Genomic DNA, 13,048 nt, shown 5'->3' with positions numbered 1-13,048 from the left:
CTCTGATTTCATCTTCATCTACTTCCTCTTCCCTTTCCATAATATTGTCCTCAAGAACATTGCCCCTGTACAAACCCTCTATATACTCCTTCCACATTTCTGCCTTCCCTTCTTTGCTTAGAACTAGGTTTCCATCTGAGCTCTTCATATTCATGCAAGTGGTTCTCTTTTCTCCAAAGGTCTCTTTAATTTTCCTGTAGGCAGTATCTATCTTACCCCTAGTGAGATAAGCCTCTACATCCTTACATTTGTCCTCTAGCCATCCCTGCTTAGCCATTTTGCACTTCCTGTCGATCTCATATTTGAGACGTTTGTATCCCTTTTTGCCTGCTTCACTTCCTATAGCACAAAAACCACCAGCGACTGCCGCAATTGTCTTCTTCTTATGATCCATACTTTCTAACATATAAATTATTTCTGAAGTGCCAAAATGTACTAGCATAAATAAAATGTCCATAAAACGACGCACTGTACAATGTACTTACAGTGAGACAGTCACAATTCCTGAAATCCATCACCTGTGGTCCCTAGCCTGCCGGGGAGCTCCACAGTCCTGGGTCCTTGGATAAACCACAAAAATCTGCTGCATTATGCCTCACACAAACAGGCCCGGACTGCAGGCAGATCGGTGAGACTAGATCCGGTGGGCAGGGCTTACACATTAGTGGGAAATGATGGGCTTCAGATCGGCGGGCCTGATCTGTTAGAGATACCCACAGAAATGGCCTGTGGTTTTGGCCCGTCGCAGAAGTCCACTTATGTGGCCAGCTATTCACGTGTTACGGACACCATGTTGATAAAATGAGACCAATGTGATTTTTCCAGTGTTTCTTTTTTTTTTTCCTGACTCATTTGAAATTCCCTGATTTTCAGAACTTGTTGCGACCCTGGAAATTCCATTGTGTGGGTTGTTTAGAAGAAATATGTATGCACACTTTCATATGAACATTCAACCTGCTCTTCAATAGAGGCGGCACTTGAAAAGTCAGTGTATGTGGTTCCGACACAACAACTATCCAGTTCACTCTTCCCAAGCTGCAATGCAGATATTGAATGCAAAGTTACCTTACCACTGAATAGGACAGAATGCTGCAATACAATGGCCAGCCAGGTCACTTTATTTGACTCCTCTTCGATTTCTTTCAATGGGCAGCAATGAAATATGTAGTTTATCATGAAGCCCGTACTACATCAGATAATATGTGCCATCAAATTGACACAGCATGCAACTGCATATCATCCAATGCATTTTCATCTGTTCGTCTCTCTCCTCAATGGCAACTGAAAGTCTGCCTTGTAGTTGACAGTAAAATATTTCAGCATATGCGTAAGTGAAGTGTAAAACTACATTTTGTTAAGAAATATGTTTCTTTTGTGGGTGTAATCTTGTCAGTCATTCTCTATAAAATTTTTAGTTAATTTAACATGTGTTCTGTCTAATTAACATTTTGAGTAGTCTCTGTAGACACATTTCTTGAAGAAGCATTCTGGGAAGACAGGTTACATATATTTTTTCCCCCACATCTAAAGGCGTCAACACAATGGTTTCTTTTTCTTTGAATAGGACCATTTATGTAATAAAGTCCAGATTGCTGCTATAGAAGTTCAAAGTTTTTATTGTGATGGATCCATTTTGGTTAGATTGCCACCTTCAGACCATCTATGAAAGTGGTCGCTGCCACTCTACATTCAGATCATCTATGAAAGCTGTTGCTGCCACTCTACATTGCATTACAATGTGGTGTAGGATTAGGACTCTTATGCTATAAGCTGTTTTGTGGTTTGCTACTGCTATTATCTGACGTTTTATTGTCAGTTCTGACAGACAGAGTTGGCCATCCGAAAATGAGTAACCAACATTACAATAATATAAAAAAAATATTATGTAACTTTTGCAAATAGTCTGAAGATAGCAATCTAGCTGAAATGGATCTATTACAATAAAAACATTAAATTACTTTAGCAGCTATCTGGAATTTATTACATAATGTCTCTGAGATATATCTTCAATGCTGCTTGTCCATCGGGTCATAAAAGAACTGTTTATCATTATGATGTATGAATGATTGAAGTTTCTTTTACAGCTTTGACAAACAGCAATGCAGAAGCTTTACACTAAAACTGCCAGATTTAACTGTTGGTGTTTCCATAACCTGGAAAACACAAGCGTTTGAAATAGTTATCCTAAGCCACATCAAATGTGCTAGAAGCTGCCATATGCCTCAGTTCCATAATGAAAATTAATATTTGACCCTGCTTCGATGTACAGGAAATAAAATTTTATCTTAGTCATGTGGACCAGTCTTGCTGCATATAACAGTATAGCCTGTCGTGAAAACTCTGTTTGGCAGTACTTAACAACACAATAGCTGACTAGCTGCACTGCTTTCCAATTTTAGCGCATTTCTCTGATTCTTCTGCGAATGTTGACGTCAATATTAACAATTACTGTATCACTGTAATTGTCTTTATACGAGCTATTGATGGCAGTTATGAAAAGTTTGTAAGCTTCCATTAAAAGACTTCAATATCTTAGAGGAGGATACCAGAGTTCAAAGCATTATCCGTACCCCTCAGCAACTGCAGAAAGTCTCACTTCGATATTTGGAACTGTTCATGAAATTAAGGGGTTGTTACATTTTATGTGACCCATTCTGCATAGAGAACACACTAACCCACTCTTCTGGGGCACTCCAGACTATACTTTTGTCCCTGAACACTCGCCGTCCAAGACAATGTATTAGTTTCTATTACTTGAAAGTCTTCCAACCACTCATAACTAGTTCTATTAATTAAAAAGGCTTCTAACTACTACTCTGTATGCTTGGACTTTTATCAACACTCTGCATTGCAGCAGTGTTAAATTCTTTCTGGAAACCTAGCAATATGGAATCATCATCTTGCCCTCCACCCACGATTCGACAGATATTGTGTAAGAAAAGGGCACGCCGAGTTTCACACAAGTGATGCTCTCTAAATCAGTGTAGATTTGTGGGTTGGAGCTTCTCTCTCTGAAGGATATTTATTGATAAGAATGCTGCAGCAAAATGACATTAAAGATACTGAGAGTCCATTCTTTTACCATTCCTATATAGAGTAGTCATGTGACATATTTCTAGTTGCCTGGCTGAATTGGGATTCCATCTGGTCAGTTTGTAGCACCAGCGTTGTCTGTCTGTACATCCTCCATAAAGCAGTTTCTGCAATGGTCAAATGATGATATGTCTGTATGATCCCTCAACATGAAAGTTTTTAACACACTGGTTGCAAGTTGCCTAGTGATAGATGTTTCACTGCCACACTTGGCTGGGCAAACAGTGTGAGGCTCTGCTGTGGTCACTAACCATGTGGCATCAGGCATGCTGTTCTGCTGTGCCTCCTTGTGGCAACAAGACAGTCAATGTCCTAAATGTGATATTCGAAATTGTAGTTTGCCTTGTGCTGTCCTATTCTAGTACTGGAATGGTCTACAAGTAGTTGAGTAGAAGCCTTTGACCTGCTCATGTAAGACCTGAATTTTCTGTGATTCTTGCCAATGTCTTTTGCTGATGCATGACACATTTGTGTATGCTTTGCACATTTATCTTTTTTACAGGGACAAATTTCTACTGCCTTTCGCTTGTCTACATTTCTGTGTTCTTTTGAACCAAGAATGCAATAACCTGTTTTCTCAGCATTTTCCAAATTCTGTGATTAAACCACACAGTGCGTCTCTTCTGTCCTTAATGAAGTTACTCACCACACACTATGTCCACCATTTCGGAACTAAATGATGCCCATTCATTGTCTGAGTAGGATGCTAACAACTGCCTGCCTGGTCTTTCTAGCCTTCTTGATGTATTTATTAACTTTAGTAATTTTCGTCACTATGACAGTGTGATCACTAATCCTTGTCTTTACAATGACACTATAGATAAGGTAAAAATTGTCTGTAGCTCTTTCTTCTAAAATATTTCTGTAGTGGACTGTTAAGGCAGCCAGTCCACAGTGAAGTAGCCGAAAGGGCACGCGTCAACTCACGCCGTCTGGCGTTAAGTCTGGAACAGGATTCGTAATGAATGTGATAAAGAAAAGAACGTAGCTACTAGAACACTTTACTTTTATATTGTCCTTTGGTATACAGCATTCTGGATGATACAAGTGAGACTCTATCTTGAGGTACATGCAATGTTACAATTGGTTAATGGCGCCTTGCTAGGTCGTAGCCATTAACTTAGCTGAAGGCTATTCTAACTGTCTCTCGGCAAATGAGAGAAAGGCTTCGTCAGTGTAGTCGCTAGCAACGTCGTCGTACAACTGGGGCGAGTGCTAGTACGTCTCTCGAGACCTGCCTTGTGGTGGCGCTCGGTCTGCGATCCTGACAGTGGCGACACGCGGGTCCGACATGTACTAGTGGACCGCGGCCGATTTAGGCTACCACCTAGCAAGTGTGGTGTCTGGCGGTGACACCACAATTTCCACTGTGTGTGGCTTGTTGCACTAGAGTTTTCCACTGAATCCCTTGCAAATGCTGGCATGTGAACAAAAGAAAATCCAAAAAACTGAAAGGACAAGTTCTCTTGGCAATGTAACATTCAAGTCTGTTCCTGGTCTTCAGCAAGACCCAGCAATTCGCAGTGGTGCAATCCCATTGCTCACATGTAAGACTGTTTACTTGACAACTTGCTACGGCTTCACACTGTAAGATGACAAATGGATTTCTGTTTGGTCACATGTAACATGCATACAATGGGAGCCTCCCTAATGTAGCTGCTTTCTATCTCACCAAACACAACCTCTGCATAGACAGAGAAATAAAAATATTTGTGGACATGTTTAAACACTGAATTTACGTTATTATCGTAAACATGGTCTTAGCAGGAAGTAACTTGATCATGTAAATATATAGAGTCATGTACCAGTTAAAGGGGGGGGAGGGGGGGGGGCGCTCACTGTTACCACCAAGTGATAGCACGGAAAATGTCTTTGGTAGTAGTGCGATGGCTTTATGCTAATGTCATTAGATTTATTCACAAGAAGAAAGGACTGACTGTGATAAATGAGGAGGCACAGAAGCTGTGAGTAAAGTAATATTAGCATCCAAAGTTACAGAAGGATGGGCATGATGATTAGCAGAGGGATTCAAGTATCTAGATCCAAACATTCCACTGATTGTAAGGACAAATGTGTTATGCAACAATTTCTGTGACATTCCAAATAATAAAAAGAATTACCAATTTCTGGAAAACTTATCTTTTGCTACCCAGAACTGAACCTGAAGGCTAGCAAGGAAATTATCAGAAAAATTATCCAGTCTGTGGGATTTGGCTACAAAAAGTGCCAGAATAAATGAGTCATACTAAACTGATTGGACATACTCAAAGTGGCATACTACATTAGATTTTCACTAAAAGCATTGGGTTTAAAGTAAGGAGTGGCTAATTTAGACAAAATGTGAAGTCATACACATTACATTGTGAATAAATGTTGGAAAAGTGATAGCCAATTGATGTTTAATTGTTGCGTGTGCCGGTGACGAATTTTGGAGGACACTAATGGTTTCACCTCAGCTGTTGTTTACAAATATTTACTTCAATTTCACACAATCGGCCAATTTTGGTCTTATGGACCTTTCTCAAGTGCTGTAGAAGCCAACATGTCGCAATACATCCCATTATTTAGCAGCAGACATGTCAGTTCTGAAAGGGAGCACATAAACACGTGTCAAATGATTACTGAAACAGTAATAGACATTGCAGATCCCATTTTCACTTTTTAGACACTGTCTGTGCAAAAACTGTAGATGAGCATTTAGTCATATGTCCCAAACATCTTTTATGAATTAAAACCAGAACAGAGAAAAGACTTTTTGTAAGTAATTTAAATCACACACAAGTACGTTTCATGCTATTTATAAAAGTACACCTCGACAACACCATGAGCTGCACCTGAAATGTGTTATTTGCCAATCTATTTGGTTATATGGTCAGTGGCACCTAATACAGGGGAACAAACAATTGTATGTATGTCAGTTTCTACGACATGACAACCACATATGTAATAGCAGAAATACAAGTCTACTTACATCATGTTTCTCTGTGTCAATGACATGCTTATCAGTTAATACGATAGCATTTGAAATCGACCCTATCACATATCACACAAGTTGTTGTGTATGTTATTGCTGTCAGATATTGGATGGAGATAATTCTTGATCACTTCTGACATAACTGTCATGTACTGTAAACATGGAACTGACAGGTCAAAGTGTCTAAATTACCTGTCTTATTATTTATAAGGTCCTGTACACCTGTAACACACTCACTCATATCTGTAAAATACAATCTTTGGATAGTTCATATAAAAAGGTGGAATATACAAAAAGATATAAAATTACAGAACAATTCAACATATCACATGAAATAGACAAGTTTACATGCAGGATATGGAGAGACTCCAAACCAAACTTATTTGGTTAAAATATCATTGAAATTTTGTATATACATCTCATTCAAACTATTTGTTCATTAAGTATGGGGTCCACTTGTTTTCTCATATGGATGTACCTTTCAATTTCTTCTAGATTATTTAATAATCTGTCTTTCTGCTTTATGAAGACTTGTTTTTCAACAGACAACAGAACAATTTAAGGTCATGTCTGATACACAATACATATAAGAGCCAAAAATTCAGTGAAGAGCCAAAGAAACTGGCACACCTGCCTAATATCGTGTAGGGACCCTGCGAGCACACGGAAATGCTGCAACATGACATGGCATGGACTCGGACTAATGTCTGAAGTAGTGCTGGAGGGAACTGAACCCATAAATCCTGCAGGACTGTCCACAGATCTCTTCTGAACAGCATGTTGCAAGGCATCCCAGATATACTCAATAATGTTCAGGTCTGGGGAGTTTGGTAGTAAGTGGAAGTGTTCTCGAGCATGGATGGATGCAGGTGATCAGACAGGATGTTTATGTACATGTCACCTATCAGAGTCTTATCTAGATGTATCAAGAGTCCCATATCACTCCAATTACACATGCCCCACACCATTACAGAGCCTCCAACAGGTTGAATAGTCCCCTGCTGACATGCAGGGTCCATGGATTCATGAGGTTGTCTCTATACTTTTAGATGTCCACCCACTCGATACAATTTGAAACGAGACTCATCCGACTGGGCAAGATATATCCAGTCATCGACAATCCAACGTCGGTGTTGAAGGGCCCAGGCGTGGCGTAAAGCTTTGTGTCGTGCAGTCATCAAGGGCAAACTAATGGACTTTCAGCTTCGAAAGCCTATATCTATGATGTTTCACTGAATGGTTCACACACAAACTTGATGGCCCGACATTGAAATCTGCAGTATTTTGCAGAAGGGTTGCACTTCTGTCACACTGAATGATTTTCTTCAGTTGTTCTTGGTCCCTTCTTGCAGGATCTTATTCTGGCTGCAGCAGTGTTGGAGATTTGTTGTTTTACCGAATTCCAGATATTCACACACACTTGTGAAATGGTCGTAAGGAAAAATTCCCACTTCACTGTTACTTCAGATGATATGTCCCACCGCTCGTGCGCCGACTATAATACCATGTTCAAACACACTTAAATCTTAATAATCTGCCATTCTAGTAGCAGTAACCGATCTAACAATTGCACCAGACACTTGTTTTATATAGGTGCTGCCAACTGCAGTGCCATATTCCGTCTGTGCCATATTCCGTCTACTTACATAGCTCTTTATTTGAATACGCATGCCTATATCAGTTTATTTGGCGCTTCAGTGTATACTGTGTCAGGTGTGTATATAAAACGACATTTAGTGAATGTGTTAAATTTTGTGTCAGGCGAACTGGGTGAAACTGCAAAACAAGATTTAGAGAACACAATGTTAGTGAAGCCGATCCCTCAGCATTCATTTGCTCATTCAAGAGAATGCAAGTTTTTCTGCTAATGATATTAATAAATAAATAAAAAAAAAATCACCATCTTCTTAAAACAGAAAAGTCAGATTATTAAATATTCTAGAAGAAACTGAAATACACACTCATATTATGAAACAAGTGGATCACATACATTATGAAATAGGATGCATGTACAAAATTTCAATAGTTTTAATCGAATATAGCGGATATGGAGTCTCTTCACATACTGCATGTAAAATTTTCTAATTTTATTTAATATTTTGGATTACTTCACAATTTTACGCTTTTTGTATATTCTACCTTCGTGTACCACCTGTCCAACAATTTTACTTTACATATATTCAAGCGTGTCACAGATGTATTGATTTTGAAATTAACAAAAGACAAGTGATGTAAACAATTTGACCTGTCAGTCCCATGTTTACACTTTGTAATGGTTATGTCAGTCATGATCAAGAATTGTCACTAAGATCTGACATCAATAACATACACGACAACCACTGTATGATGTGATACAACAGGTTTCACATCCTACCATTTTAACCAACACACGTCATTGGTACAGAGATACATAACATTGTATCTAGATTTATATTTCTGCTATTCATTATATAGTTGTGATGTTGTATAAATATATGTACATACAAGTGTCTGTTTCTCTGTATCAGATGCCACCGACATGGCTTATACACCCAAATATCTGTGGCAAATAATTTCACATGCAGCTCAAGGTGTTTTGAAAGTGTCCTTCAATAGATTCCTTAAAAAGTTGCAGAGCAGTGAACATTCACAATTTTGTGTTACATTAGTGAGTGTAAAACATCTCGCAAATAGATGGAGATTACTTCTAGCCAAATGTTAAAGTACTGTATTCACAACTTTTGTTCCTAGCTTATTTTATCAGGGTAGACAGTGTAGCCCAAACACAACAGGCTCACCATGTGCCATTGCAACACTGATCAGTTTCCCAATCTCAAAACCTGCTTGTAACTACTGGAGAACTACAGAACTTTTCTAGTTACAGAAGAGATTAACTTCCTGTAAATGTGTTAGTTGGAACAAAATTCTAGTTTGATTGTATTATCTATTTACTCTCTGCAATTTGAGTCCTTTCCTAATTTGTTATTCATTTAACTTTCTACTGTTAACCGTCTTAGAAATCAGTACATGTGAAATAAACCTTCAAGTGTAAAATAATTGGAGAAGATGAATTGAGCTGAGTGGCACTGAGGCAAACATTAAGAAGTTTCCACACAGGATAAAAACATGTATATAAAACTTAAATTTTAATAACACCTGCATAGTTAACTTACAATTGCAAAAGTGCAATTATGGTACAAGCTGATCTATATGTACAACAGAAGTTGTCACACAAAAGTTATCACGTAAGATTGTCATCATCACTCAATTTGTGACTTCATTACTACAGATTTTTGCTTAAAAAGACATTTCCCACTACAAATAATTTCTTACCAGGTTGTCACTAAATATACAATTGTAAATATGCACATGCAGACAAATATTTCTCTGCTGTGCAGCACTCATTAATGGAAAAAAAGAAAAAGGGAGAAAAAGTCTATTTGTTTAAAATTCTGGGGTCTTTGTAGCAACTCAGAATTAAATTTGTTAAAGAAATAAAGAACTGCCATCAAAAAATAGTTTTACTATTTAATTTTATAGTTTATTATACTCAAAGGTATTCTGTGTGTTACTGGAAAGAAAGAATTCATTAACTGTTGGAATGTTTTATTTAGTGATACAGTTGCAAGGGCAGGGTGGGAACAAACAGTTGCCAGCACATATGTAATGAACAGGCAGAGCAAACATCAGCAGCACATAAATGAAATACACTTTCAAGTTCTCATTATAACGAGGACCACATATTAAAGCGATGTAGCTGCATGCCGCAATAAACATTAAAAAAAATATTATACTTCTCCCTAAGACAGAATATTAAAATGGTCTTCTGTAAACTTTAAACATAACAACAAATATAAATTAGTAAAATCACAGTCTTTAAGCAGAAACAATCACAGCAAAAGAATAAAAATACTGACATGTAGAAGTTAGAGAAAAACCTTTCAGACAACAGTTCACTGAGGTAATCAATGATGCACAGCCCTCCTTAATTATCTGAAGTGTTAATGGGCTTTCCAAAAATATCACTGGGCACAAGCTGTTACAGCTAATTCATATATGTAAGAGGAAGACCTCTCTCAGCCAACAGCATGAAAAGTCTGACTCTCACTGCTTTTCAACACAAGGTCAGTTACATGCAGTGTCCCAGTTCACATGTCATTATTTGTTTCCTTTCCACGATTTGTTCAACAATAAATTTTCACAGGTAACAACAGACAATGATCTAACAAATAAGATTCTTGTTAAATTGTTTTCCCAATGACTGCAATCAAACTTAGTGTCATAGATATCAAGGCTGTTCATACGGAAGTGAATCCATACCACATATTCGTTAATCATTTTCACCCAGAAACACCTCACTGCATAACATTTAAAATAGTCACCATTTTCCATTTCTGCTACTGGCTACACAGTAATATAAGAAATGAGTATAATTCACCAGTTTATTCAACAGTAGCAAATTAAATTCCTGGAGAATTGTTGGTGGACAGGAGTGAAATTTCCATCATAATGCAGGCTGACTTGACAAAATCTGTCCAATGCATTTTTAAATTTCATCTCTAACCCTATATGCATATTTCCAAATGGATCAGGACTTTTGTCCTGTTAGGTGTATGGACATTGTAATACAGCAAAGAAAGTGCAACACTGAAAGAAATTACTTTCTTTACAAAACTGAACCTTTTTAGCACTCTCAGTTCTGCATACAACTGACATTGTGTATTTCACTTCTGTCTAAGGAAGATTAAAATTTTTACTGCACAAACAGAAATTTTTAGCATATTCTAATTAAATATTTTAAATCTATACTAGTCACATTATCACCTTTCAGTTCAGCCTTATCAGCTGTACTACAGTAAGCTTTCTTTATAACTGCTTCTAAAGCTTAACAATTCAAATGCTGAGGAAATTCTGAATATCAGATCACTTTATACTGAAGGCAGGTTTATAAATACATTACAGAGAAAAAAGTCAGAAACACTTGGTATTTTCCAATAAATTAAGAGCCAAGTCCACATATGTTTGGGCACTAAACAAGTGTCACAACCAACTGCCATTCTTCTATTTTGCTGTGAGTGAAGAAAACCAATGAAAATGCAGAATAGTAGTATTCTTCAGAGCAGTATGTATAAGGAACAGGAGAGAAATAGGAAACTGCAAAGCACAAACAACCTAAATGCAGCAATTAAGCAAAATAGGCACTGAACTAAATTTTAAAGTAAGTTATGAGCACAGACTGGTGTAGCAATGAAAACATCATTCAAAGATTAAGAACTGTAGATTTAACATTGGTATCCGTAACAAAACTACAATTTTATGTGTATACCAATATGTAAGGTTTTCTAAAGAAATAATGTTTCTTTTTAAGTAAAGAAGACATTAGTTTTCCAACTTTATTGCTCGCTACAACACACCAAGTTTCTGTTAGGTATGTTCAAGCAGCATGATAATTCAATCAGCCTTCTCTCAATCAACATTTCAACAGCACAGAAATTCTGGGAACAAGGCACATGTCATGGTAGCTAAATATATAATAATTATTAATACATTAAAATATGGAAGAGAAGACTGAATGCATTCATATGTTTCAAATGAAGTGTAATTTAGCTCTTAAACTTATTCTCATTTTTCCTGATACACACAATGAATATTACACACAAATTTATTCAGTAATCCATACTTAATTTCTGAACAGTAGTAACAGAAACTGCACCCAACTCTGCACCCATACCAAACATACATTAAGTAGCACACAAATGCCATCCTTTTGCTATTTCAATCTATAACACCAATTTATATAACAATGTACTTTACTGCTAAACTAGAGAAATTGAAAATTTCTTAACGTGCAAGTGGACCACATGAAATTAATCCATAGTGACTTAAGGAAATGTCAAATAGCACACAAATATAATATCTGTATGCAATGTATGCACATATTTGGTAGCCTGGAATTCTCAAGTTCTAAATCTTATCACAACTGAATCTCAATTACAACATTCACTCAAACTTTGCTGGTTTTTCTCTAGCATATTAGTAATATTTTAAAACTTTCTAAGCTGGGTTTAATTCACAATAGTAGACATCAAGACCAAGGGTTTCCATGACAAAATAAATTTCTAATATCAATGAATATTATTACTATCTCCAGATACATACATACTTGTGGTCCTAAGTTGCAAGATTATGGTAATTAATTTTTCATCACAATTCATAAATAGGAAGAATAAATTTACAGCAGCCAGATTATTCTTGTAGTAATCTTTTGATATCAAAGGCTGACAACTATCCAACTCCAAACAAATGGATGAAATGAAGACTTTGAAAACTGTAGTAAAATGGAGTGGAGTGTTTTGATTTGTGTCAACCACATAATATAAAAAGAAATGTGAAGCTACTGCTTAAATAATTTTGATGCTTACATCTGTATATGCCAAGAAAGTAACTGTTACATTTAACGAAGTGTCACACAGTAGCTGCTTTTCGAAAATGAATATCCGATGCACCAACAAAACTTCAGATACCAATCACTTAAACTGCAGTTCTTCAAATGATACTTCGCTTTTCTTGCACAGAAAAAAAAAAGCAAGGTGCTCAGACACAAAGTGCAAACCTACTCACATTGGAATAATTGAATGTGGCATCTGCTTAGAGCCGTTAATCCTGACCACATATTGGCACGAACAGCCAATTCCTACAACACTAGTTGTATCACAAAAAGTTACATCACTCACTCGTGACCCACACGTCAACTGCAGATATTTACACAGAGCAGTGACAAAGCACCTTCACACGAGACATAACCAACAGATCGAACACCTGCAACAATGATAAGACAATAATGTTAGATACCACACTACCTATGCTAAAAAAAAATAAAGTATTACATGGCAAAGTGAACTGGCAGGGTGGCAGAACTACTACTATGCCCTAGAAGTAGAGAGAGGTAGTAGTAATAGCATGCACTTCAGGAAGGAAGAAAGAAAGGATTAGCACTTAACA

The 13,048-nt window shown here is 37.1% G+C and overlaps 1 protein-coding gene across 1 annotated transcript in view; it reads right to left on the bottom strand.

The window, feature by feature from the left end:
- Positions 1-9,635: 9,635 nt before the first annotated feature.
- The window catches only part of LOC126262239 (ras-related protein Rab-14), a 77,671-nt gene continuing 74,258 nt past the window's right edge, over positions 9,636-13,048 (bottom strand). Inside the window, exon 8 of the mRNA XM_049958709.1 lies at positions 9,636-12,865. The gene's annotated coding sequence lies outside the window, so the exon portion shown is untranslated. The remainder of the gene's footprint in view (positions 12,866-13,048) is intronic.

This window comes from Schistocerca nitens, chromosome 6, assembly GCF_023898315.1.
Source record: "Schistocerca nitens isolate TAMUIC-IGC-003100 chromosome 6, iqSchNite1.1, whole genome shotgun sequence".
Classification (NCBI taxonomy): Eukaryota; Metazoa; Arthropoda; class Insecta; order Orthoptera; family Acrididae; genus Schistocerca; species Schistocerca nitens.
The sequence above is the reverse complement of the archived record's forward strand: the minus strand, read 5'-3'. Positions and strand labels throughout refer to the sequence as shown.